At 42.3% G+C, this 26,749-nt stretch overlaps 1 long non-coding RNA gene across 1 annotated transcript in view; it reads left to right on the top strand.

The window, feature by feature from the left end:
• Positions 1 to 17,234, top strand: part of LOC120102805 (uncharacterized) — a 39,855-nt gene extending 22,621 nt beyond the window's left edge. The window contains exons 3-4 of the long non-coding RNA XR_015620606.1: positions 15,575 to 15,672; positions 17,163 to 17,234. This is a non-coding gene — a long non-coding RNA (uncharacterized LOC120102805). The remainder of the gene's footprint in view (positions 1 to 15,574; positions 15,673 to 17,162) is intronic.
• The last annotated feature ends 9,515 nt before the right edge of the window (positions 17,235 to 26,749 follow it).

Raw genomic sequence — 26,749 nt, 5'->3', positions numbered from 1 at the left:
TATAGAACTGCTCCTTGTCCTTGGGGTACTTCTAGTCTGTGTGAGAAATGACAATCCATCTTTTAAAAGAGCAATGCATGCTTTATATACACCCATTCAGTACATATGCGTGTACGCTTACTCCTTTACCTTCAAAATGACATTTACAAAACCTTTTTCCTCTACTTGAAAGTATTTCTCTGAACAGTTGAAGCAGTCTTTGTCCTTCCAGTGTGATCCTCCCAGCCTGCCTTATGGATCTACACTTTTCTTTAGTAGTCTCTGTGCCTCAGAAGCATACAATTCCTACAGAACTTAAATATTCCCTCTGAGCACGTGACACAACTTTCACGCTATAGGTGGGTTGCGTAAATCTAAAAAAGCATCCCACACTATCGCCGGCTAGCACCAGCTCGACCTGCTCTCAGTCCGGCAGACTCTGACTCTGAGCTCTGAAAACGCTCTCTCCTTCCCGCTCACGAAATGCCCATGGCAGGCTATTGTCAAGCAAGCCCCACGCTCCCAGCCCCATGCTTCCAAATTCCCGTGGCTGGCTGGGGTGCACTCTTGCTCGGTACTTGCACTCTGCTGTAGTACCTTTTTTCTGGAACCCACTGGAGTCGATGTGTGAAGGAAAACACCACACGATCTTAGTTTAGAATCAACAGGTAACACAATCGCTGGCCCAGAACCTAGCATCCTAATTTTGTAAACAAATCCCTGTTAAAAATCCTCAAGTGTCGGGTACTGGTGGATCTGCCACTCAAACTCACAGCCTCTGGCTCCCTACGCTCTGTCTGCCTCCCTTGCTCCTGCTGTCCAAAAGGGCCATCCTTTCCCTGCCTCCCTTCTTCCTCTTCCTGATTCGGAAGTCCTGCCTACTCGCCCACTGATTGGTCCCTTGTAACCTTGATTCATTAGGGGTTAAGTCCTGCCACATCGGTGCCTGAACCTATTTGTTGAATGAATAGAAGAATGGACAGTTCAAAGGTGACAAATCATGTAAGGACTACCATACTCTAAGATGAAGCATCCGTCCGTTCCATAAAGATACCATCGGGGGCTGGGGATTTAGCTCAGTGGTAGAGCGCTTGCCTAGGAAGCACAAGGCCCTGGGTTCGGTCCCCAGCTCCGAAAAAAAGACCAAAAAAAAAAAAAGATACCATAGGTGACTCTTTAAGAGGACAAAGAAAGAACAATAATCTAAATAAGTAATTTGAATATCTAAAAGGAAATTCCCAGCTACCTTAAGGAGAAATTTAAATAAAATTTAAATACAGCACATTTTTCCTCTTGGAGTTTAGTCAATAAACAACCAGAACAAGTTGTAGGATTTTATGGTCTTTCACACTTCAAAACCCAGACAATGTTTCAGATACAATTTGTTATTTCTATTGTACATTTGTCGTTATGACAAACTTAAGAGAATTAAACACCGAATCCCTCCCACTTTCCTTTGCTCAAAGTTCGTGTCTGACACCTAATTCTCATTGTCAGTCTTGAGCTTAATGTGAGTGAATTCTCTGTGTTTACATACATTTACAGGAGAATGTGTAAGTTACTGATGCAAAGATGTTAGGAACAATAGACATTAAAGCTTTGTACGCATGTGTCTGTTCAGTGTTCTATTGCTGTGAAGAGATGACAAGGCCAAGGTGACACTCATAAAGGGAAACATTTGACTAGGGGACTGGCTTTCAGTTTTGGAGGATTAGGATGCATGGTGGTGCTAGAAAAGTTGTTGAGAGCTGTAGGCAGAGAAAGGAGGGAGAGAGGGAGGGAAGGAGAGGGGAAGAGAGAGGAGGGAGACAAAAGAGGGAGGGAGAGGGAGAGGAAGAAAGGAGAAAGAGACAAAGACAGAGACAGGCAGAGACATGCAGACAGAGACAGACACTGGTTCTAGCACTGTCTTTTGAAACCTCAAAGCCTATTCCCTAGTGACACTCCTTCCTCTGACAAGGTTACACCCTCGAATGCTTTTTTAAGTAGTGTCACCTCCTAATGACTAAGCATCCAAACATATGAGTCTATGTAGACATTCTTATCCAAACCGATACAGCATGCATTTTAGAGTTTCTATTCCTGTCAGAAAACATATGGCCAAAAGCAACTCGGGGAGCAAAGAGACTATTTCAGCCTATAACTCTCAGATCACACTCTTATCACTGAGAGAAATCAGGACAGGCACTCAAAGCCAGAGCCTGGAGGCAGGAACTGAAGCAGAGACTATAGAAAAGTGCTGCCTGGTGGAGTGCTTCGCATGGCTTACTCAGCCCACAAGAAAGACCACTAGCTCAGAGGTGGGCTTGGCCCTCCCACACCAATTGCCGATCAAGAAAATGAATGGTAGAGTTGCTTACAGGCCAGTCTTACAGAGGCGTTTTCTCAACTGAGAATCTATCTTCTCAGATAATGCTGGCTTACATTAAATTGACCAAAACTAGAAACCAAGGCAACGTGGGCCAGAAAAGCTGGGTATTCTTCAGGTAATAGGAGTAAATAAAAGATGCTAATCACCCAGGCTCCAGAGGAGTAAATAGATGACAAAGTAACAAAGGGACAGATAGATGATATACTATTGGCCCCGAGAAAGCAGGCTTGCCAGGAAGATAAATACATAAACAAAAGGTCAGCTCATGTTCTGGAGTTCCGCACTGGTTTGGAGGCATGGTTCATAAAGTACTCAAATGGGAAGTTTCCATAGAGGAATTCAGGACACATTTGGGGATGGAGTTGCATGCCTCCTATTCCTCTCGGCCCTGAGCTGGGGAGTAGGCATGGCAATAGGGTTTTGGTTTGATGGATTGATGGCCTGTAAGGGGTGTGGTTTTCTATCCTGCTGCAAAGCAGGTTGTAGCTACTTGGTTCGAGGCTGGGATTCCCTTTCAAGGAATATCTTGGCCTAACGTGGCTTCTATTTCAGATGATCCTTTACCCAGGATACAATCATGGGTATTAACATTTTGGGGGACTTTAAGTTGGCCAGTAACTATGGTACATTTGGAAACCTGTTTTTGTTTAATTTCCTTTCCTTTCCTTTTTCCTGTTAAGCACATCATTGGTTTGGAAGAGAGGGACCTGGGTTTTTGGACGTGTGTATGTTTGGTCTTCGGTCCAGGTTAGATACTTGAGAGGGATGGTGGGGTGAGGTTCTTGTGACTTTCGTGGTTCCCTTGGCTGAAGAGCCTGAATCTTCACCGGACCTGCCTGAGGTGATTAGTAGAACATGGGAACAATAGTCATCCAACACCACCATGGCATTACGCAAGCGCTTTCCTTCCCTCTAGAATGTGGGATACGTGAGAAGCGAGAAAGAATCTGTAACCCCACCACTCATATTTTCCACAGGCCTCTAATTACCCTTTCATCTGTCTCAAATATGGAGGGTGATGTTAAAAGCTTGTGTGAGAGCCTGGCGGAGTTTTATATATAAATGTTGTCTCTGGTCTGGTTTCCAAAACCATTCTAGTAATTTGGAAAATTTGCCAGTGAGCACCGATTGTTCTACAGGAATTTTCAGCTGAATCTTTAGACAGTGGCTTTCTGTGCTGGGCTTGGTGTTCTTTCGTTAGAGAACACAGAATGTGCTCGGCTGGGTTGCTTGTTCTTGTTGCGGCAATTGTACTTGGCATTCCCATGACAAACAAATTAATACTATCCCTACAGGACACTAAATGTTATCATATGAGAGAAGGGTTATGGAAAGTAATGGATCGTCTTTGAGAAATTCATACTTGGACACATTTGACCTTGTAAAACAAATGAGCTTACCTTTGCCAACAAAATGTTAATCTAGACTAACCTCATTTATCCATCCAAGCAATATCTATTGATACTTACTATGAACAACAGGACTCCTATACAAATGATAAAGATTACAAAATAGACTATACTTTCAGGCAAACTTTGTCTAGTGAAACCTTGTAACTGAGAAAGTGTTCATGGAATTGCAAGGTATCATAACTACTAAGCTCCCTGGGTGATACATGGTTCTTCTCCCTTTCCTGCAAGAGTAACACCACCAAGGCTCTGGTGTGCCACTTGTCTTCCAGGTGTCATTTACAATGATGACACAAGCTAAGAGCTGAGACAAGCCTCAGCAGCAGGGTGTGCACAGGCCTACATGACCATGCAAATGCATGTGAGGAAGGACGGATTGGTCTGTCCAGATGTGGGATGGGTGCTCCTTTCCAAGTCTTGGCTCCAGTCTATTTCCAGTTAGTGGATATCACAGAGTGGAATACATGTGTTGGAGAGACACTTATTGTTTGCTGATCAACAGTGAGAGACATACAACCAGGCTCACTGCCTCCCACCCCATCCCTGCCTCATCCCTACCTTTGATGACTCTCTTCCTTCCATAAACCCTCCATCTAATGTATGCAATCCCCAGAATATCTGAAACTCTTTCCTTAGGTAGATGGCGATCATGAACAAAGTAAAGGAACACCAGAGGCCGCATCTTCTCCATCCACTCTTCACTAAAGTGCAGAATGTAGTGGACTCAAATGAAAGCTCTCAACCCCAAGTCAGGAAAAGTAAAAACAAAACAAAACACCCGTGCCCATCCCCCATCCATTTCAGCATCTGATAGATATCAGAATGGACTTGGTGGCCACAGAACCATGTCAGTGCATTGTGACATGTTCCTGGATGACTGTTGCTGTCTGATTTTATTAAAATGCTGAAGAAGCACATTTCTTCTTTTCCTAGCCTGGCGCTCCAGGCAACAGGATGCTTAGCTGGAGTTTCAAGACATCCAAACCATCATCATTGAAACCCCAGTAAATGATTTGAACATTTAATTTCTTACCTCAGTCATAATAGGGCACAGATTCCTAGCAAATCTTTTCCACCAGAAGAAACAAAAATGTCTTGTCATAAAAGTAAAGGAGAAGGGTAATTAGAAGGAAAGGCCCCTGTAATACCATCTTACCTATTGACGAGAAGTCAAATTCTCAACTTCTTAATGAACTTTTAAAAACACAGACGTTTTCTGGTTATTCTCTCTTTGGATTCTGGCTTCTTATGACTTTGAAGTGAGCCTAGCTGGTGAGTGGTTGGACATTGAACTAATGAGATTTTACTGTTTAGAACAGCTGGTCACATCTGGAGGCCCCTGGAGCCTAAAGGCAACTGCTGATTTACAAGGCTTCTGTAATATACACAGCCTTGGCTGGTGCTTTGTTCTTGATTTAGGCTAGAGCAAAGGTGTAGATTTTGTGATGTTGTAAAAATGTCAAGTGATTGATTTGAGAATATGTAATACCTATGGGTAGCTCTCACTAGGAGCCGGCATCCTGTGTGGTTCATACTTGGAGGTGTTTTCAGAAGGTTTGGTTTTAAATATGGCAACATACTCTACAAAAGGGTCTAGATACATTTGCTATTTAAACAGGCATGGTGACACCTGTAATCCAGGATTCAGAGAATAGAGGCAGGAGGATCATGGGTTCATGATCATACTGGGCTGCAGAGTGAGACAGTCTCAAAACAAAGAAAGAGGACAAAGCAACACATGACTGACTACTAATCTATATATGTCCTAATTCCCATTTTCTTTCTCCTTTTCTGTTTTCCTTCCTTCCTTTCTTCCTCCCCCTCCCATACTTTTCTGATTCTTTCCTTTGCTTCTTTCTCTTCTTGGTAACTAAATGAAAACAAAATCTAGAACTTGTTTACATTTTATCATAGACTTTTAAAAAATATGGGCATTTTCTTGAGGATAAGTATTACCAGTCTTTTTTTTTTTTTATTAACTTGAGTATTTCTTATATACATTACGAGTGTTATTCCATTTCCCAGGTTCCGGGCAAACATCCCCCTCCCCCCCCCCCTTTCTTTTTTTTTTTTTTTCCGGACAGACATCACCCTCCCCCCTCCCCTTCCTTGTGGGTGTTCCCCTCCCAAACCTCCCCCCATTGCCACCCTCCCCGCATAGTCTAGTTCACTGGGGGTTCAGTCTTAGCAGGACCCAGGGCTTCCCCTTCCACTGGTGCTCTTACTAGGATATTCATTGCTACCTATGGGGACAGAGTCCAGGGTCAGTCCATGTATAGTCTTTAGGTAGTGGCTTAGTCCCTGGAAGCTCTGGTTGCTTGACATTGTTGTACTTTTGGGGTCTCGAGCACCTTCAAGCTCTTCCAGTTCTTTCTCTGATTCCTTCAACGGGGGACCTATTCTCAGTTCAGTGGTTTGCTGCTGGCATTCGCCTCTGTGTTTGCTGTATTCTGGCTGTGTCTCTCAGGAGCGATCTACATCCGGCTCCTGTCGGTCTGCACTTCTTTGCTTCATCCATCTTGTCTAATTGGGTGGCTGTATATGTATGGGCCACCTGTGGGGCAGGCTCTGAATGGGTGTTCCTTCAGTCTCTGTTTTAATCTTTGCCTCTCCCTTCCCTGCCAAGGGTATTCTTTTTCCTCATTTAAAGAAGGAGTGAAGCATTCACATTTTGATCATCCGTCTTGAGTTTCCTTTGTTCTAGGGATCTAGGGTAATTCAAGCATTTGGGCTAATAGCCACTTATCAATGAGTGCATACCATGTATGTCTTTCTGTGAGTGGGTTAGCTCACTCAGGATGATATTTTCCAGTTCCAACCATTTGCCTACGAATTTCATAAACTCGTTGTTTTTGATAGCTGAGTAATATTCCATTGTGTAGATGTACCACATTTTCTGTATCCATTCCTCTGTTGAAGGGCATCTGGGTTCTTTCCAGTTTCTGGCTATTATAAATAAGGCTGCGATGAACATAGTGGAGCACGTGTCTCTTTTATATGTTGAGGCATCTTTTGGGTATATGCCCAAGAGAGGTATGGCTGGATCCTCAGGCGGTTCAATGTCCAATTTTCTGAGGAACCTCCAGACTGATTTCCAGAATGGTTTTACCAGTCTGCAATCCCACCAACAATGGAGGAGTGTTCCTCTTTCTCCACATCCTCGCCAGCAACTGCTGTCACCTGAGTTTTTGATCTTAGCCATTCTCACTGGTGTGAGGTGAAATCTCAGGGTTGTTTTGATTTGCATTTCCCTTATGACTAAAGATGTTGAACATTTCTTTAGGTGTTTCTCAGCCATTCGGCATTCCTCAGCTGTGAATTCTTTGTTCAGCTCTGAACCCCATTTTTTAATAGGGTTATTTGTTTCCCTGCGGTCTAACTTCTTGAGTTCTTTGTATATTTTGGATATAAGGCCTCTATCTGTTATAGGATTGGTAAAGATCTTTTCCCAATCTGTTGGTTGTCGTTTTGTCCTAACCACAGTGTCCTTTGCCTTACAGAAGCTTTGCAGTTTTATGAGATCCCATTTGTCGATTCTTGATCTTAGAGCATAAGCCATTGGTGTTTTGTTCAGGAAATTTTTTCCAGTGCCCATGTGTTCCAGATGCTTCCCTAGTTTTTCTTCTATTAGTGTGAGTGTGTCTGGTTTGATGTGGAGGTCCTTGATCCACTTGGACTTAAGCTTTGTACAGGGTGATAAGCATGGATCGATCTGCATTCTTCTACATGTTGCCCTCCAGTTGAACCAGCACCATTTGCTGAAAATGCTATCTTTTTTCCATTGGGTGGTTTTGGCTCCTTTGTCAAAAATCAAGTGACCATAGGTGTGTGGGTTCATTTCTGGGTCTTCAATTCTATTCCATTGGTCTATCTGTCTGTCTCTGTACCAATACCATGCAGTTTTTATCACTATTGCTCTGTAATACTGCTTGAGTTCAGGGATAGTGATTCCCCCTGAAGTCCTCTTATTGTTGAGGATAGCTTTAGCTATCCTGGGTTTTTTGTTATTCCAGATGAATTTGCAAATTGTTCTGTCTAACTCTTTGAAGAATTGGATTGGTATTTTGATGGGGATTGCATTGAATCTGTAGATTGCTTTTGGTAAAATGGCCATTTTTACTATATTAATCCTGCCAATCCATGAGCATGGGAGATCTTTCCATCTTCTGAGGTCTTCTTCAATTTCTTTCCTCAGTGTCTTGAAGATCTTATTGTACAGATCTTTTACTTGCTTGGTTAAAGTCACACCGAGGTACTTTATATTATTTGGGTCTATTATGAAGGGTGTCGTTTCCCTAATTTCTTTCTCGGCTTGTTTCTCTTTTGTATAGAGGAAGGCAACTGATTTATTTGAGTTAATTTTATACCCAGCCACTTTGCTGAAGTTGTTTATCAGCTTTAGTAGTTCTCTGGTGGAACTTTTGGGATCACTTAAATATACTATCATGTCGTCTGCAAATAGTGATATTTTGTCCTCTTCTTTTCCGATCTGTATCCCCTTGATCTCCTTTTGTTGTCTGATTGCTCTGGCTAGAACTTCAAGAACTATATTGAATAAGTAGGGAGAGAGTGGGCAGCCTTGTCTAGTCCCTGATTTTAGTGGGATTGCTTCAAGTTTCTCTCCATTTAGTTTAATGTTAGCAACTGGTTTGCTGTATATGGCTTTTACTATGTTTAGGTATGAGCCTTGAATACCTATTCTTTCCAGGACTTTTATCATGAAGGGGTGTTGAATTTTGTCAAATGCTTTCTCAGCATCTAATGAAATGATCATGTGGTTCTGTTCTCTCAGTTTGTTTATATGATGGATCACGTTGATGGTTTTCCTTATATTAAACCATCCCTGCATGCCTGGGATGAAGCCTACTTGATCATGGTGGATGATTGTTTTGATGTGCTCTTGAATTCGGTTTGCCAGAATTTTATTGAGTATTTTTGCGTCGATATTCATAAGGGAAATTGGTCTGAAGTTCTCTTTCTTTGTTGGGTCTTTGTGTGGTTTAGGTATAAGAGTAATTGTGGCTTCATAGAAGGAATTCGGTAGGGCTCCATCTGTTTCAATTTTGTGGAATAGTTTGGATAATATTGGTATGAGGTCTTCTATGAAGGTTTGATAGAATTCTGCACTAAACCCGTCTGGACCTGGGCTCTTTTTGGTTGGGAGACCTTTAATGATTGCTTCTATTTCCTTAGGAGTTAGTTGTTTAACTGGCTTATCTGTTCCTGATTTAACTTCGGTACCTGGTATCTGTCTAGGAAATTGTCCATTTCCTGCAGATTTTCAAGTTTTGTTGAATATAGGCTTTTATAGTAAGATCTGATGATTTTTTGAATTTCCTCTGAATCTGTAGTTATGTCTCCCTTTTCATTTCTGATTTTGTTAATTTGGGCACACTCTCTGTGTCCTCTGCTTAGTCTGGCTAAGGGTTTATCTATCTTGTTGATTTTCTCAAAGAACCAACTTTTGGTTCTGTTGATTCTTTCTATGGTCCTTTTTGTTTCTACTTGGTTGATTTCAGCTCTGAGTTTGATTATTTCCTGCCTTCTACTCCTCCTGGGTTTATTTGCTTCTTTTTGTTCTAGAGCTTTTAGGTGTGCTGTCAAGCTACTGACATATGCTCTTTCCTGTTTCTTTCTGCAGGCACTCAGAGCTATGAGTTTTCCACTTAGCACAGCTTTCACTGTGTCCCATAAGTTTGGGTATGTTGTACCTTCATTTTCATTAAATTCTAAAAAGTCTTTAATTTCTTTCTTTATTTCTTCCTTGACCAGGTTATCATTGAGTAGAGCATTGTTCAATTTCCACATATATGTGGGCATTCTTACCTTATTGTTATTGAAGACCAGTTTTAGGCAGTGGTGGTCCGATAGATGCATGGAATTATTTCTATCTTTCTGTACCTGTTGAGGCCCGTTTTTTGACCAAATATATGGTCAATTTTGGAGAAAGTACCATGAAGATCTGAGAAGAAGATATATCCTTTTGTTTTAGGATAGAATGTTCTATAAATATGTCTGTTAAGTCCATTTGGCTCATGACTTCTCTTAGTCTGTCTACGTCTCTGTTTAATTTCTGTTTCCATGATCTATCCATTGATGAGAGTGGGGTGTTGAAATCTCCTACTATTATTGTGTGAGGTACAATGTGTGTTTTGAGGTTTAGTAAGGTTTCTTTTACGTATGTAGGTGCCCTTGTATTTGGGGCATAGATATTTAGGATTGAGAGTTCGTCTTGGTGGATTTTTCCTTTGATGAATATGAAGTGTCCTTCCTTATCTTTTTTGATGACTTTTAGTTGAAAATTGATTTTATTTGATATTAGAATGGCTACTCCAGCTTGCTTCTTCCGACCATTTGCTTGGAAAGTTGTTTTCCAGCCTTTCACTCTGAGGTAGTGTCTGTCTTTGTCTCTGAGGTGTGTTTCCTGTAGGCAGCAGAATGCAGGGTCCTCGTTGCGTATCCAGTTTGTTAATCTATGTCTTTTTATTGGGGAGTTGTGTCCATTGATGTTGAGAGATATTAAGGAATAGTGATTATTGCTTCCTGTTATATTCATATTTGGATATGAGGTTATGTTTGTGTGCTTTTCTTCTCTTTGTTTTGTTGCCAAGACGATTAGTTTTTTGCTTCTTCTAGGGTATAGCTTGCCTCCTTATGTTGGGCTTTACCATTTATTATCCTTTGTAGTGCTGGATTTGTAGAAAGATATTGTGTAAATTTGGTTTTGTCATGGAATATCTTGGTTTCTCCATCTATGTTAATTGAGAGTTTTGCAGGATACAGTAACCTGGGCTGGCATTTGTGTTCTCTTAGGGTCTGTATGACATCAGTCCAGGATCTTCTGGCTTTCATAGTCTCTGGCGAAAATCTGGTGTGATTCTGATAGGTCTGCCTTTATATGTTACTTGACCTTTTTCCCTTACTGCTTTTAATATTCTTTTATTTTGTGCGTTTGGTGTTTTGACTATTATGTGAAGGGAGGTGTTTCTTTTCTGGTCCAATCTATTTGGAGTTCTGTAGGCTTCTTGTATGTCTATGGGTATCTCTTTTTTTAGGTTAGGGAAGTTTTCTTCTATGATTTTGTTGAAGATATTTACTGGTCCTGTGAGCTGGGAGTCTTCACTCTCTTCTATACCTATTATCCTTAGGTTTGATCTTCTCATTGAGTCCTGGATTTCCTGTATGTTTTGGACCAGTAGCTTTTTCTGCTTTACATTATCTTTGACAGTTGAGTCAATGATTTCTAAGGAATCTTCTGCTCCTGAGATTCTCTCTTCCATCTCTTGTATTCTGTTGGTGAAGCTCATATCTACAGCTCCTTGTCTCTTCTTTTGGTTTTCTATATCCAGGGTTGTTTCCATGTGTTCTTTCTTGATTGCTTCTATTTCCATTTTTAATTCCTTCAACTGTTTGATTGTGTTTTCCTGGAATTCTTTCAGGGATTTTTGTGACTCCTCTCTATGGACTTCTACTTGTTTATTTATGTTTTCCTGGAATTCTTTCAGGGATTTTTGCGATTCCTCTCTGTAGGCTTCTACTTGTTTATTTATGTTTTCCTGTGTTTCTCTACGGGAGTTCTTCACGTCTTTCTTGAAGTCCTCCAGCATCATGATCAAATATGATTTTAAATCTAGGTCTTGCTTTTCTGGTGTGTTTGGATATTCAGTGTTTGGTTTGGTGGGAGAATTGGGCTCCGATGATGCCATGTAGTCTTGGTTTCTGTTGTTTGGGTTCCTGCGCTTGCCTCTCGCCATCAGATTATCTCTAGTGTTACTTTGTTCTGCTATTTCTGACAGTGGCTAGACTGTCCTATAAGCCTGTGTGTCAGGATTGCTGTAGGCCTGTTTTCCTGTTTCCTTTCAGCCAGTTATGGGGACAGAGTTTTCTGCTTTCAGGCGTGTAGTTTTTCCTCTCTACAGGTCTTCAGCTGTTGCTGTGGACCTGTGTTTGGAGTTCACCAGGCAGGTCACTTGCAGCAGAAAAGTTGGTCTTACCTGTGGTCCCGAGGCTCAAGTTTGCTCGTGGGGTGTTGCTTACAAGCTCTCTGCTGCAGCGGCAACCAGGAAGATCTGCGCCGCCCTTTCTGGGAGCTTCCGTGCACCAGGGTTCCAGATGGCATTTGGTGTTTTCCTCTGGTGTCAGAGATGTGTGCAGCGTTCAGTCTCTTCTGGTTTCCCAGGCGTGTCTGCCTCTCTGAAGGTTTAGCTCTCCCTCCCATGGGATTTGGGTGCAGAGAACTGTTTATCTGGTAGATCCCTTCAGGTTCTGGCAGTGTCTCAGACGCAGCAGTCCTGCTGCTCTTGGGCCCTCCTCTACGGGAACCCAGAGGCCTTATACAGTTTCCTCTTGGGCCAGGAATGTGGGCAGGGGTTGGCAGTGTTGGTGGTCTCTTCCGCTCTGCAGCCTCAGGAGTGCCCACCTGACCAGGCGGTGAGGTCTCTCTCCCACGGGGTTTGGGAGCAGAGAGCTGCTGCGGGCTGGGATCCTCGGGTTTGGGACTCCGGGTAAACACCGGAAGTGCCCGGTCCTAGAGGAATTTTGCCTCTGTGTGTCCTGAGTTCACCAGGCAGGTCTCTTGCAGCAGAAAAGTTGGTCTTACCTGTGGTCCCAAAGCTCAAGTTTGCTCGTGGGTGCTGCCTATGAGCTCTCTGCAGCGGCAGCCACGTATTACCATTCTTTAGCATCACTAATAGGCGGCTTATCTTCCTTCCTATTATTCTTAGAATTATTTTTCTTTCAACTGTTTACTTCATATAAGGACCCAAAAAAGGCCACCTAGAACATTTGGTTCCTAAATCTCCTTATCCAAATAGTCTGCTAAGGACTTCATCTCCATTTGCAGACAGGAAACATCGAGGTAGTTGTTGGAAGAGACTCTGCTTTCCAGCCCCTGGGCTTTCCCCCTCTGCCTCTTGTTTCTTAGTATGATCATTCCTTCTGTGGCTGTTGGGCTCCTTCCCTCTGGTTTTCTTGTGTTTTCTTTGGTGTTTGATCCTAACCTGCCTCGGAAGCGTTGTCAAAGGAGCACCAGCCCTAGAGTAGAATGCAGGTCACATGTCTGTAGCCCTTTTCAAATTATTCCAGAAGGAAGGGCTTGTGAACCACAGGAACTAGGCAATGAGCCTCCACTTTCCAGAATTCTCCTGGGCCTGGTAGTCAGCTTTTGTCTCTTTGTGAGAGAAGTGAAGGCTGCTAGTAAGGAGACACAAGCATACGATTACTTATCTCTTCATAAAGACAGAGGGGTACAGGACTGGTGTTTAGGCCTCTTTGTTAATCTAGGTACCCTCTAAGACAGAGTTTTAAGCTTTAAAATTCATAGAACAAGTTTCTCTCAGGTTGGAGAAAGAGCTAAAATTCCCTGCTGGTCCTTTCCTTTGGTATAGGTGGTAGTGGGAACAAAAGAAATACAAGAGGTCTATAAAGCTCTGAATTAACTCTGGCCACCTGTCCAGTACACCATACGTTCCTAGGTAGAGACGTTCATACTGACGCTCAGAAACAGCATCTTGGGGACTCCGCCTTTCATGGAGTTGTCTTCTCTACCCAAATCAGTTCAGAGCCAGTTTGCTTACAGAGAGTACTATCCGGATTGCCCTTGAATATACTCCTTGTTCTAGAAGCACACTGTCTGGTCAGGCAGCTATGGTGGCATTTCAGACACAGCCACGGGTGGGTAATGTTTCCACCATAGACAATAGTCTGTAGTGAGCATTCCCATCAGGTGAGGAGGCATCTTTGGGTAGTACAGCTCTTTCCATTTAATTGGGACCATCTAACTAGGTTCCTGGCCTTCATTTTAACCACATTCTATTTACTTGCCACTACTGAATTAGTTGATGCTATTGCTGTCTAAATATGAACATGTCTGTCTACTGACCCGAGGGAGGTAGCTTTCAGGGTTTAAGATTTGCTTACAAACCAGCAGTACCATTTTTTCGTCTTTTACCCCATCTGGTTCTCACAGAGCTGGGTCTACCCATGAGCAGCATGGATTCTTAGAAGCTTCAGTCCCACTCGTGTTTGGGGCTTCTCAGTGATAGATCAGGCCAGCAGACTAGGCTCTGGCTACATCCAGAGTGTCACTGGATGCTACTCTGGGTGGCTCTGTCACTTTTCTGGGCACTTAGTCTTCTTCACAGCTCCGTCTCTCTGCTTGTGGAACTACATCATGAGCCCCAGTTATATGGTCACCAGAGACTTTAGGTTCAAAGCCTTGGCTCAAGCAGTCCCGATGAGCTAGACTTAGCCACTAGTCCTTAAGAAGTCAACTAGAGTGATGAGAAATCCTGGAAAGCAGAGGAAGTAGACTTGATTCATTGTGGTCACATTGGGAAGAGGCACAAAAACAGATGTACCTTCAGGGTCTGATACGAGGTTTATACTTAAATACAAGAAGTATACATAACTAAGCACTCTGGGTTGAGGTATGGTTCTACCCATCACTGCACCATCTTTGTCTCTCTTCCTGTTTGTCTGGAAAGGTGTCAGAACTTTGTGGAATCTCTTCCTCTTCTGTCTGTACCAGGACTTCACCCTTCCCTTCTCCAAGGAGAGGACTCCTAGGGTATTTTAATCCTCCGGAGTTCATTGTTTCAGTAGAACAATCGCCAAACGGGGAAAATGCAAGCATGCCTCTGTAATGTGACAGTAGTTGCTCACAGCATGCCCTGCACAAGTTATGTTTTAACCCCTGTCTATCTAGCCTGACTTCAAGCTTTCTGTTGCCTCTGACCTTTGCTAATGCTTCTGTTTCCTTTCCCTCCTCACCATTCCTGACTACTGAACCTTGTTCTAGAATGTTCTAGTTCTGTATCTCTATACTTGAACATTCTCTCTCTCTCTCTCTCTCTCTCTCTCTCTCTCTCTCCTCTCTCTCTCTCTCTCTCTCTCTCTCTCTCTCTCTCCCTCTCTCTCTCCCTCTCTCTCTCTCCCTCCCTTCTAACATCAAACAGGTCTATATTTGAATCACCAGTCAGCCATGTGCCTGTGCTCTTACACAAGCCTCAGCCACTTGGGTCTTACCAGGCCTGTTTCTCATGGTAAAAATAAATAATTTATTAAACCCTGGGTTACTTATAACTAAACTATCTTTGGATTAGATGCCTGCTGGCCCTTCCCTTTAAGTCTCAGTTGACTTAGGGTGACTCTGGCACAAGTCCTCCTATGCCAAGTCTCTTCTTCCTGGGTGAAGCCATGACTTGGTAATGACTGTGACATTGATGTTTATAAGACCCAAAACACTTGATATTTCATTTTAAATCTACCACTTTCCTCTGCTCCTCTCAGAAGGAAGTGAAGTCTCTTCCTGTATTCCAGATAAATACTTGCTTGTATTTGGGATATATGTATAGTTTTTATTCTTTTGCTTTGCTTATATTCCTAGGTGTATATTTCTTTTTTCTTTACTGGCCTGCAAGTCCTTCAGAGTAGCATCCTGTGAGTCCTGAACTCAGCTTCCCACCTCACCTTCTTAGCTTAATCTTTTATGTAGACGTTAGCTATCTAACAGTAAGGGTGAGTCCTCAGAGATGCTTGAGGAGTAACAGGTTAGTGATTTCCGGTCGGTCTCTTGCTTTGACTCTTACACTGGTATGGCAGGAATAAAAGAGTGTTAGTTAATTTTCTTATCGCTTTGACAAAATATGTGGCATGAGCATCTTAAGGAAGAAAAAGTCTGTTTCAGATCATGATACGACAGTACAGTCTACTGGGCGGCAGGAAAGTGTGGTACTTAGTCACACTGGGTCCTGTAGTCAGGAAGCCGAGAAAGGTAGAATATTTGTGTGTATTTTGCTGTCTTCTTTATAATCAGTCTAGGTCCCCAGCACATGGATGGCGCTGCCCATATTCCTCAGTTCAGCCTCTGTGGAAACACCTGGAAGTTTGTCTCCGAGACAAGTTCTATTTTCAGTAAGTAGGCAACCATGATGAATCATGATGGCTGGGGAGGAACTGAGTTTAGGACCCCAGAGTCTATATATTAAGTCAAACATGTACGAATGTATTTATAACTGCAGTATTTCTATGGTAAGATGGGAGGCAGAGGTAAGAGAATCTCCAGATGCCCACAGGCCAGCTAGCCTGACTTATGCAGCAGAAAGGAGAGCCTGTCTCAAAGTGGAAGGGAAGAATTGCCACCTTGTCTTGTGATTTCACATGTACACACACACACACACACACACACACACCACACACACACACACACACACACACACACACACTTTTTTAAAGACCATCAACGTGTTAGAAATTCTAAGCACACAGTTAATCATGTGTCAGTCAACTCCCACTGTGGTCCTCTCCTTTTTTAAGTGAAAATTTCCTGTCAAATATGATAGGGTTGTCTCCCAGAAGCAGAGGTATCGGCTAGGCCTCTCTTTAGGTAATGCTGAGTTCTTCACACCACCTCCTGGCAAGTTTCGTCACCATCTCTAGGTCTTCTGCTTCTGGGGTTATTTCTCTGGCAAGCTCACTAAAGTCAAGCAGCATCTGTGTTTTGCAGCTCTTACTTCCCACATTAGCACAGCGTACAATACAGAGCTGTGACCTAGGAAGGGAATAGGCTCTTGTCCATGAACCCCTGGAACACACGCTATTATGCAGATATCTATTGGGAAAGGATCAGAACTCACAGATTTCTATCAGTTTGGAGTTGACTCTGTCCTATAAAAGGTTAACACTTCCAGGTCAGATAAAAATGGCTTCTTTCCCCTCATGTTAGCACTACTGATCTGTTCCTTTGTGAGTTAAGATCCTGTGTGCCAAGGGTGTGAATGGCACAGTGCAGACAGGGCCTTGGGCAGGCAAGAGCAGTTTCGGTATCTTAGTTTATAAGGGTTCTTTGGTTAACTCTAGAAACATCAAAGCAAGACTGTCTTGTGTCTTTCCGTGCTCTGCAGGCCAAGAGTGTCTGGTGCTAAAATAAACAACTGGAAGTTTCATTAGATTCCACAGAAGGAAGGAAAAGGTTGTGTTTCATACCTTTTATATTATGTAAAAACATTGCTATGCAGACTTCAATTCTTCAATCTGTTTATTTAAACTTAAAAAATAGTATTAAATGCTATAAATAGAATAAACCATGTCCAGTTATGAGCAGTTACAATAAGTATGCAGCTGGTAATATAGCCTTAGAAATAATAAACCACTTATCCCTGATGGTCACCCTTAGACTTTATTAAGCTACAGTTGGCTGAAGGAGGCGGGTGGGTGGGGGCAGGTTCTCTTGTTTAAACTGTCGAGAAAACCTTCAGCTCTTATTTTGGGTCCACCGTAGCTCTTACATAATCACGGAACAGCTGAAGTGTGCCAACCAAGACTCAAGTTTGTTTTACTTTGCAGAGAAATCTGAAGTCTGTTCATCAAAGACATCTGTTTATTTTCAGTTCATTCTGTTTCAGCTCTAAAGATGCCTTGGTTCGTATCACATAAAGATGTGAGGATCTGATGCTCCTACCTCAACTCTACCGGAGGTACTGGCTAGTATATAACTCAGTGACCCAGACTCCATTGAAGGCATGTGCTGAGTACTATCTAGTACATAACTCAGTTTTCCCGACTTTTCTAGAGGCTCATTGTGAGTATAGTTAGTACATAACAGCAGTTCGTGTCGGGGATGAAAATACAAACAGATACTCTTAAATGTACTTAATATAGTAGGGGAAGATTGGTAGCTCCAATATTTGTAACATATTAGCAAATTGATTAGATTGTCTTTGTCATAAAGTCCTTATAATCCCAATGACATTTTTGTATGTGTCTTATAACATTTGAGGAGGTGGGATTTTCTTCAAGGAGGTAGGTTATTGGGAGAGTGTTTGGGAAGGATCTACCTTGTACATAGTCCCTTTCATCTTTCTGTCTCTGCTTCCTGCCAACTTCACTGTGAACTGCTTTGCTGTACCACATGCTCCCAGGGAACTCAGCCCACCAGAAGCCTAAAAGCAATAATGCCAGTGTCTGTGGATGGAAACCCTGGAAAGTACAAGACAAAGTAAATAATTTGGCCTTTGTTCCTGTTGAGCATTTTGCCACAGAAATGTAAAAGTAGCTGACTCTTTTGTATAATTATCATGAACTACATTGTTTATAATATAAATATCAGAGAAAATCCAAAATAATGCAAGAGAAAATAGACATAATGAAAGATCTTTTAAAAGCAGAAAAAAGTCCTTCTTAAAATTTATGTGATCGGGGTTGGGGATTTAGCTCAGTGGTAGAACGCTTGCCTAGGAAGCGCAAGGCCCTGGGTTCGGTCCCCAGCTCCGGAAAAAACAAAACAAAACAAAACAAACAAACAAAAAAAATTTATGTGAACTCTCAAGGAGACTAGCAAAGTTAGTGATGTTTCAAAACTTACCTCAAAGTGATAATCATCAAAATAGCTATTTATTATAGCATAGAGATAGCCTATGAACTAGTTAGGTAGACCAGAAAAATTCAGGCATGAACTCTAACATGTGATCACATGATTTTAGAGCAAGGGTTCTAAGAACACTTAAGGAAGTGGGGTATATTAGCTGTTGTTCTAATGCCATAATAAACACTATGGCCTAAAACAGCTTGGGGAGAAAAATATTTATTTGACTTACATATCTTTCTTAGTTCGTATTTTATTGCTGTGAAGAGACACCATGACCAAGGCAACTCATAAAGGAAAACATTTCACTGGAGCTGGCTTTTAGTTTCAGAGGTTTAGTGCTTTATTTTTACGATGAGAAGTACAGCTTTGTACAGACAGCCATGGTGCTGGAGGAACCAAGAGTTCTATATCTTATTTTTATTTTCCTACAGTTCTTTTTAATATAAAACAAAGATAAAACACATATCAATTCTGCAATCTGCCAACATGTCTTGTTTCTACAAGGTAGACGCTACATAGCAAAAAGTCTTTAAGAACATTTGGTTGGGAAAAATTTTCTCAGGCTTCTCAGGGAAACCCAGGCATGGCCAACCACTAGAGCATTCCTTGTCTTTTCAGATCCTCGTATGTCTTCTTGTTCATGACATTTCCATTGGAGTCTTCTTCATATTCTTCCTCAGTGTCAGAACTACACCTACAGAGGGCCGAAGGCCTTCCAGAGGCACTGTGCTGAATGATGTCATGCTTGTAGCATGAGGTGTTTGAGCATCCCAAACACTGCCCGCTTTTCATATGTGACGCAGATAGAAGATGCTGTCTCCTTGTGGGCCAAGCTGAAACTGCAGAAGGCTTCAGAACGATGTCAGCCTGATATGGAAGAGTTCTATATCTTGATCCACAGGCAGCAGAAGGAGACCGTGTCACTGGGCATAGGTTGAACATATATGAGACCCTAAAGCCCATCCCCAGAGTGATATACTTTCTCTGACAAGGCCATACCTACTCTAATAAGGCGATATCTTGTAATATTGCTACTTCCTATATGCCCCACAGTCAAACACAGGAATCTAGGGAGGTCAAAACTATTCAAACCACCACAGTATCTTAGGTCATAAGCCATTGAAGGAAGTCAAGGCAGGAACTCAAGATGGAAACCTGGAGGCAGAAACTGAAATAGAAGCCTTGGCGAAATGCTGCTTGCTAGCCTGCTCCCGTGACTTACGTGCTCAGCTTGCTTTCTCATATTGTCCAAGACAACCTGCCCAGGGTGGCACCACTCACAGTGGTCTGGGACCTCTCACATTTTTCCCTAATCAAAAATATACCCCACACACCAACTCATGGAAGAATTTTCTCAATTGGAGAGTCCTCTCTTCCCAGATATGTCTATGTGTCTGTTAAGTTGACAAAAACAAACAAACAAACAAAACAAACAAACAAACAAACCCAACCAGGACATTGGAGAACCTGTATACCCACACGTGAGTGAAGTTGTACCTTCCTCCTATACTATATATAAAAAAAAAAATGACTCAAAGTGGTCCAAAGACTTAAATAGAAAAGCTCAAATATAAGTAAATTTTTAGATGAAAAGATCAATGATATTCAACTCGATAGTGATACTATTTTGTGTCATTGTGCTTCAGTATGGATGGGCAATTGAACTAGGGGGCAAGGTAAGAACTCAGGACTATTTCTAATTTATGTGATCTTAAGCATGTATGTTCTCTGTCTTCTTTTGGCCTTAGCTTTCTTATGTATAAAAACCCTGAGAAATGAGAGTGGTAGGAGGAGGATATGAGCGCGTCATGAGCTGAGGCACAGGGAGGACTTTGCAGTTGTCTGGCATGCAGCATGTTCTACGCATGCGTCCACTGGACCAGCTGTGGTACAGGCAGGGCAATGCAGCAGGAAGGCAGGTGGGTTTGGAGTCAGTTTCCTAATTCTGTGTCAAGTGATAGCCTTCACTACCTCTTCGACTAGGAAATAGATATACAGCAATGGAGGACTTTTTAATTCTCAGTTATTAGAATTAACAGCAATTTACATCCTATAAAGATATAGGAACCACATGCACTAATGTTGTGTGGCTGGCTCCTCGCCTTAGTAACTTTCTCATTGTTGAGATAAAATACTTGACCAAAGCAATTTGAAGAAGGATCGATTTATTTGGCTCACAGTTTGAAGGTACAGTCCCTCCTGGTGAGGAAGGCATGGCGGGAAGCGGCTGGTCACTGTGCATCCACTGTCAGGAAGCAGAGATAGAGGCCGGGGCTCTGCTGGCCTTTTCCTTTATCATTCAGTCCCAAGCCCCAGCTCATGATGTTCCTACCTCGGCTAAACAGTGTCTAGGAAATTCCTAAAGCCAGCCCAGTTGCTTCTCTTCTACATAATTCTAGATCCTGTCCAGTTGGCAATCAGCAGTGACTACCACACTCTTAGAGCTGCAGTCCTCGGCACAGCATCCAGTAAGGGATTTGTGGTTTGGATTCTCAAGCTTCTCCTTCATAAAATTCAAACATTTGGAATGTCATTCACCTATGTAAAAAAAAAGTCAGATAATGGTTTTTAAATCTTCGGTGACATGTTTAGTAAAATCGTTCAGTTGTTCATATTTGTATACTGTGCAGAGAACCTACCATAAGTACTTACTTTTATCACTGAAAAAATATTCAAATATCCTGCAGAGAAAAATAGGAGTCATTCTCCTGTCATTGTGCACTGGATCCTAGACGTGGCTAGAACCATCTGCACGATAGCCTTCACTGTGGTTTGGATCAGCAGTATCCCGCACAGGCCCATATGATAAAGACTATGTCCCCAGAGTGGCCCTATTGGGAGGTGGCAAAACTGTTAAGAGGTCGAACCTAGTATGAAGTCTCAGGCCATTGAGGGTGTATCCTCAGCGTGTATTGCAGGGTGCTCTGGGCCCTTCGTGCCTCTTGCTTCTTGGATGACCTTGGGCTGAAGACCCCAAAGTGTTGTGGCAGAGGGAGCATGGACTGGCGCCTCCTAAATTACGAGCCCACACCATTTGCAAAGATGGAAGGTTGATCTCAGGCATTTGTTGTAGTAACAGACACTGGGGTATTGCCACTTTGATGTGAACATTGAAGGTATCACTCTTTATTCGTCATATGCCTTATGTGCCTTCCCAAGAGTCTGAGATGCCTGAAGAGTAAAGGATTATGGGTAGGCAGCTACAGGAGCTTTCTTTCTCTCTGCCTTGGAGTCTAGCCCAACTGTTTAGGGCACAGAGACAGATCCCACCCCAGGGTCCGGTACACATGTTAAGGGCACAGTGTATGGACACTCACCAAATGCCAATGGAAGCATGAATGGAATTAATAGTGGAAGATGAAGGCTGCCCCTACAGGAGGTTGGCCCTACAGGAGGCTGGCCCTACAGGAGGTTGGCCCGACTAGTGATCCCCAGGTCAGGGCAATTGGAAGGGAAAGTAGGGATCACAGAAATTAAAAAATCTGCATACTTTGGTCTGTTTCTTGGACGCAAATTATACAGTATCAAGAAATCAATTACCTCTGAGCATAAGATGTTGTATTTGAATTGGATTGTGCCAAGGACAATGACTAGATAGGAAAATATTTTATTTAAAAGTGAAATTCCACCAAAATTATTTCTAATAAAATAAGTAAAAGTGTTGGAGTTGGTGCTGATTTAAACTGTCAATTAGTAAGTCTATTTGTACATTTAAAAACATTCTCTGGGGCCGGACTGTAGCTCAGTTGGGAGAGCATTTGTCTGGCATGCATGAAGCCCTGGGTGCAACCCCCACTGCTACATTAACTGGGCATGGTAATGCACGACTACAATCCTAACATTTAATAGGCAGAGCCTCAAAGTTACCTTTAACTGCTTAGTAAATTAAGACCATCTTAGGGAACATGAGACCCTCTCTCTAAATTAATTGTTTAATGCCTCTTTGATTCACTGAATATAGGTAAATATACACATATATGAGGTTATATGAGGACATATACATATCTATACATTTGTTTTCCTTTTCTCAAATAGCATGATCAAAGCAGCTTATAAAAGAAAGCATTCAGTATGGGGGTTCACAGTCCCATGGGCCTAGAATCCATGAACATCGTGGCAGGGATCATGGCATAGCTCTGATGCCTTGTACCTCAGCCATAAGCACCTGGCAGGAACAACATTAACTGGCAATGGCATAGACTTTTGAAACCACCAAATTTACCCTGTCCCACCAGTGATCCTCCTTCTCCAACAAGGCCATCTCTCCTAATCTTTCCCAAACACCTCCTTTAACTGGGACCAAGCATTCAAATAAACGAGTCTATGGGCCTCTTCGCATTTGAACCACAATAATATCTCTCTTCATCTGGTCTCTATAGTATCTCTCTATTTCTATCTCTATCTCTCTATATATCATCTATATCTACATAACTTCTCTCTCTCTCCATATATATATATATATATATATATATATATATATCCAACACACACACACACACACACACACACACACACACACACATCCAGGACATTGGAGAACCTGTATACCCACATGAGAATGAAGTTGTACCTTCCTCCTATACTATATATAAAAAATGACTCAAAATGACTCATCGTTGCTCACTAAAAATGCAGAAAATATTTTAAAAAGTTCAAATTGTTCAAAATTGTACAAAGATACTTTCCATTTATAAATATGTAGAGACAGACATTTTTCTTGCTGATCAGTAGAGTATGATAAGTATTTAAGTAGCATTTACCTGGCCTTGGGCATTATAAATACTTTAGAAAATGCTTTTAAAATATACAGAAGGATATGTATAGGTTACGTGCAACCATATTCCATTCACAGAAGGAACTTAAGCATCGGAGGACTTCGGTCTATAGGCATTCTTGAAACCAATGTCGCAGTAATGCTGAGAAGTGAATGGAATATTCATCCTAATATCATACTATGGGTATTTATACATTATCTCTATATGATACATATATACATATATCATACATCATACATATGTGCTCTACCTTCATTTTTTCCATTCACCAGACAGCTTCTTTAGGGACATGGCTGTATATCACTTGACTTACGGGTGCTCGGGATTTCACTGCATAAAGGACACTTTAACGCATTGTTAGTTTTGGTGTGTTCTGGAGCTGTAATGGATCAACATGGATGGTGCTTGCTTTCATGACATGGAGACTAGACAATTCAGCCAGTCAAACCAGACCAAATAAACTTGCTAAATTCTGGGCAGGCATCTCCCTTTTGGCACAGAGAAGTCCCCACTGTGCTGGATCACATATTGGTCAGTATTCATACTGCCTCTATGGCTGTCATTAAGCATCCGTCCTTGTTATCACGGGCACCTTAGCTTCTGAATGTATTGGTCAGCTTTCTGTCATGACAAAAGACTGAAGCAGCCAGCTGAAGAGTAATAAACCATTTTGGCTCACAGATTCACAGGTCTCAATCCATCCATAAATAGCTCTGCTTCTTGCATCTATGGCAACTCAGTACACCATGGTGGGAGTGAATTGTATAGACGCTGCTGACCTCAGGGCAACTGGAAAGACAAAGAGTAAAACAAGGAGCTTGGCCCCACCTGTTCCAACCTCTCCTGGTTGCACAAGAGATGTCTGTTCTTTTTTTAAATCTTGAGCACATTTTCTCCTCCATTTCCCATTGACTTCTTTGTTGTGATAAGCAGAACGCTTTTGTGCTGGCACCCTCCAATTAATCATCTTTAAGGTGGTTAGTATGTACTTGCTGTATCCACTAAGGAGAACTGGGAGAGCCTGAGATATATTTCCAAGTCTATTTTCCTAGCACTGCATTATTTTACACTTGGATTCACAACCAGGGGCATTATGAGTATGCATAGTGAGACACAGGGCTGACATTATTTTTTTTTCACATGGCATTTGGCTAAAGCAGCATTTGTTTCAAACTGTTTATTTTCTATGTCCTGACTCCTCCTCCTCCTCCCCCTCTTCCTCCTCCTCATCCTCAAGGGGCTGGGTGTGTATAGCTCTTCATTCTGCCCTTTTCCTGATGGCCTCCCTGGTCAACTCACACTGTTTTCATTGCAGGAGCTTTGGGACCAACTTTAACAGCATAAGTATGTATAAGTATTCTAGCTTTGTTTATTTTTAGGAACCAGTTTAGTATGTGTGTGTTTGTGTGTGTGTGTGTGTGTGTGTGTGTGTGTTGTATGAATGAATGTATACATGCTCATGTGGGCATGAGCATTTGCCTACATACATTCAAGTGTTCTCATATATCTGTGCATATGGAAGCCAGAGATCAAATGTCAACCATTTTCCTCTTGTCTTTGGAGACAAGCTTTCTCTCTGAATATGGAGCTCACTGAGTAGACTGGGTGGGCTGACTGGCCAGTGATCTACAGGGTTCACCTGTCTCTGCTTCCCATCAGTGAGAGTACAGGTGTACACTGCTGTAACTGAACTTTATGTGTGTTCTGGAGATCTGAACCTCAGGTCCTCATGTGTGCATGGCGTGGACTTCACTGATGGAGCCACCTCCACAGTCCCCTCCACTCCACAGTCCCCTCCACTCCACAGTCCCCTCCACTCCACAGTCCCCTCCACTCCACAGTCCCCTCCACTCCACAGTCCCCTCCACTCCACAGTCCCCTCCACTCCACAGTCCCCTCCACTCCACAGTCCCCTCCACTCCACAGTCCCCTCCACTCCACAGTCCCCTCCACTCCACAGTCCCCTCCACTCCACAGTCCCCTCCACTCTTCCTGTTTACTGGGATGAAATTTAATCAGCATCAGTGTGAGGAGGGTTGGGCATAGTACCATCTGTTCTAATTCATGAACATAGTATATCTTCCCATTTGTTTACGACTTGTTTGATTCTGGCCAAATTTCACTTCATACACAAATTTAATGTTCAATTTGTACTTATATTAATGTGTAAAAAACTGGCAAGTATTAGAACTACATTAAACATTGACAATATTACAATTTTTGTACCCTGCCTTGGGCCTGTTATACCGTAAGTCTGTGGAAGTAAGAGAGCTAAGATGTGTTCTGGATTCTACCACACATTTGTGGAATAAAAAGATCTCTGTGTGTGCATGACAGGGTCTGACTACGTAGCTTAGGCTATCCTCAAACTTGTGATTCTCCTGACCTAGCTTCTTGAGAGCACTGGAGTTCCATATATGTATGACCACACCTGGCTTAGTAAAACTCTTGCAAAACATTTTGGCAAAAGTTAATTGGTATTTAAATGATTAATACACGTTAGCCTTGCCTCTGTGTGTGTGAGAGAGAGTGTGTGTGTGTGTGTGTGTGTATGTGTGTGAGTGTGTGTGTTGTGTGAGTATGTGTGTGGGTGTGTGTGAGTATGTGTGTGGGTGTGTGTGAGTATGTGTGAGTGTGGGGGTGTGTGGGCATGTGTGTGTGTATGTGTGTGAGTGTGTGTGTTGTGTGACTACGTGTGTGGGTATGTTTATGTGTGAGTGTGTATGTGAGTGTGAATATGTGTGTGGGTATGTGTGAGTATGTGTGAGTGTGTGTATGTGTGTGTGTGGGTGTGTGTGGGCGTGTGTGTGTATGGGTATGTGTGTGAGTGTGTGTGAGCATGTGTGTGAGTATATGTGTTGTGTGAGTATGTGTGTGGGTGTGTTATGTGTGAGTGTGTGTGTGTATTGTGTGTGTGCTTGTTATGGCATAATATATAATAGAGAAATATTAGAAGCTCTTTAATTTTGTACAAATAAGTTATTCTGTTCATGTGTAAGATATCACTGGGAAATAGAAGTTAAAAAGTAGTCTAAGAACTAAAAACAAAAGATACGTGTTTTAAACTAAAAGTTTAAAAGTCAAGAAATATAAAGTTAAGCATCATGTAAGCCGATATTGTTATGCAATATAAGCCTACATATGATATACACACTTGTGCTCACGTAACTATGGCCACATGCAGTATCCTGTGGGGAAGGAGTGTGAAGCTTCCTGGCAGTCCTCCTATGTTCAAGTTCTATAAACGAGCACTGGGACAGTCAGTGAGCTAGCCTTACCACATGGAAGGCTAGATGATCTCAGTGGTGTAGCGAGGCTACGGCCTGTGAAACACAGGAACCCCGGGGTTTGAATTCTTAGTGGTTTCCACGTCATGGGTGTGGGTAAGGACTCGTCAGGTGGCTATGTGCTCATCAGAGCGAACCGGAGAACACAAATCTAACAAAAGATTCTACAAACCACCCGAAGTGAAAGGATGAGGACCAGGCAGACAAAGAAGAGACCTTACGTAATGGATGTTCCAGGCGGGTCATCCTGACAATCTTAAGTGTATGTTTCTGGGAAATGGCCTACTGTAAGGACTTCCTATCAGAAGAATCATCATTTTTCATGTGTTCAACTTCTTTAACAGCATCATGTTTCAAGGTATATCCATGCTATAGAATGTAATAACAGGCACTTAAAGCCATCAACATGGAGGGCATTTTCAGTTTCCTTTTGATAGTAGCCAAGTTTGGCACTCATGAGGTAGATGAGTTTCTAACATATGAAATATGTCATTTGAGCCATCTTGACCCTCACCATCTTACCTGAAGCTCGTGGTTCTGCCAGTACAGTCCCGAGAGCAGTT

Source organism: Rattus norvegicus, chromosome 5 (genome assembly GCF_021556685.1).
Source record: "Rattus norvegicus strain SHRSP/BbbUtx chromosome 5, alternate assembly SHRSP_T2T, whole genome shotgun sequence".
NCBI lineage: Eukaryota > Metazoa > Chordata > Mammalia > Rodentia > Muridae > Rattus > Rattus norvegicus.
Note: the sequence above shows the minus strand (reverse complement) of the source record. Positions and strands in the feature narration are given on the sequence as shown.